The sequence below is a fragment of the Phoenix dactylifera genome, chromosome 10 (genome assembly GCF_051530095.1).
Source record: "Phoenix dactylifera cultivar Ajwa chromosome 10, Ajwa_hap1_PhDact_Kaust_v1.1, whole genome shotgun sequence".
NCBI classification, from domain to species: domain Eukaryota; kingdom Viridiplantae; phylum Streptophyta; class Magnoliopsida; order Arecales; family Arecaceae; genus Phoenix; species Phoenix dactylifera.
Window position 1 is genome coordinate 6,182,085 of NC_143199.1, and position 1,439 is coordinate 6,183,523.

The following is a 1,439-nucleotide window of genomic DNA, read 5'->3' on the forward strand; positions in this document are numbered from 1 at the left end:
GCCTAGCGCGCCCGTCCTTGCCCGGCCCCGGGCAACGGCCGCCCGCCCGCGCGGCCCGCCCGCCCGCCCGCGCGGCCCGCCCGACCACGCGACGCGCCCATCCGCGCGGGCCGCATGCGCAGAACCGAGCGACCACGCCACGGCCGCGCGCGCGCCAAGGCGCGGGAGCAGGACAAAGCGCGCGTCCGAGCAGCTGATCGGCCCAGCGCGCCCATCCTTGCGCGGCTTGTTGGAATCCCTCGCACGCCGCAGAAAATTTCAAAAAAATTCTGCGCGCAGCGGAAGACATGCGCGAGATCCCGTTCATCACGCATGAACGTATTTTAAAAACCATCGTTCGTAGATAGATTAGGATTAAATACTTTTACATAATATTAGGAAGATCAGATCTTCACCTTGTGCGGGTAGATATTCACCGCAATCTGATGATCGTGGTATTTGTTGAAAGGTTCACTTGAAGCCGCACACGCGTCCGGCCTCTACGGGTATCCACACGAGGCAGAGAACCAATCCAAACTCTCTAATCTCCCCGGGGTGCTAGCTCCCTTGCAGAGATATGTTTTGATGGCTGAAATCCTCTCTTGATTTATCAACTCTTTGATAGATCTCAAGAGGAAGAAGAAGGACTTGAAAGGGAGGAAGAAGATCCCATCTTGCTGCCTCCTTTTCTTTTATTCTTGTGGATGGAAGAAGGGTGAAGAGAGAAAGTCATACACCACCCTATTTTTTTTGATGCTCATGGCTGAAACCCCAATAGGAAGGAGGCTTGCCCATGGCACAAAAACCAAGAGGGGAGGAGGCACTCTCACGGCACAAAAGAAAAGGAGAGAGGGGAGGAGCTCTCACGGCACAAAAAAATCCATCTTGTGGGCCGCCCCTTTGTTTCCCCTTTTCTTCTTTTTTTTTTGTTTGTGTGCGGCTGAAACCATCATGGCAGAGGGGGGGCTGCCGTATCCTATTTTTAGATGAGAAGAGGGGGCCACATGCTCTCCTTTTTTTATTTGAACCCTAGGCGTGAGCTCCTACAAATTAGGAGCTCACGTCTATCTTTTGGCAAGAGGAGGGGCGTACGCCCCTCCCTCTAATCCTCTCATGTCCCACGCCCAAGCCTCATCTCATGAGGTGCGTGGGCCCCACTTTCAGCCCCTTTTAATCCCCTCACAATTGAGGTCTAATCTAATTAGATCTCAATCAATTTATGAATCAATTAGGACTTATCCATATGAGTCCTAATCCAATTATGACCCAATTGAATCTTGACTCAATTAAACTCTTCAATCCTAATCCAATTAGGAGTCATTTTAATTTATTAGATCAAAATTAATTAGGACTTTAGGAATCCTAATCCAATTAGGATTTATTTAATTTTAGTCCTAATCCAATTAGGACTCTAGGTATCCTACTCCAAGTAGGACTTTAATTAAATTTGAAGTCCTAAT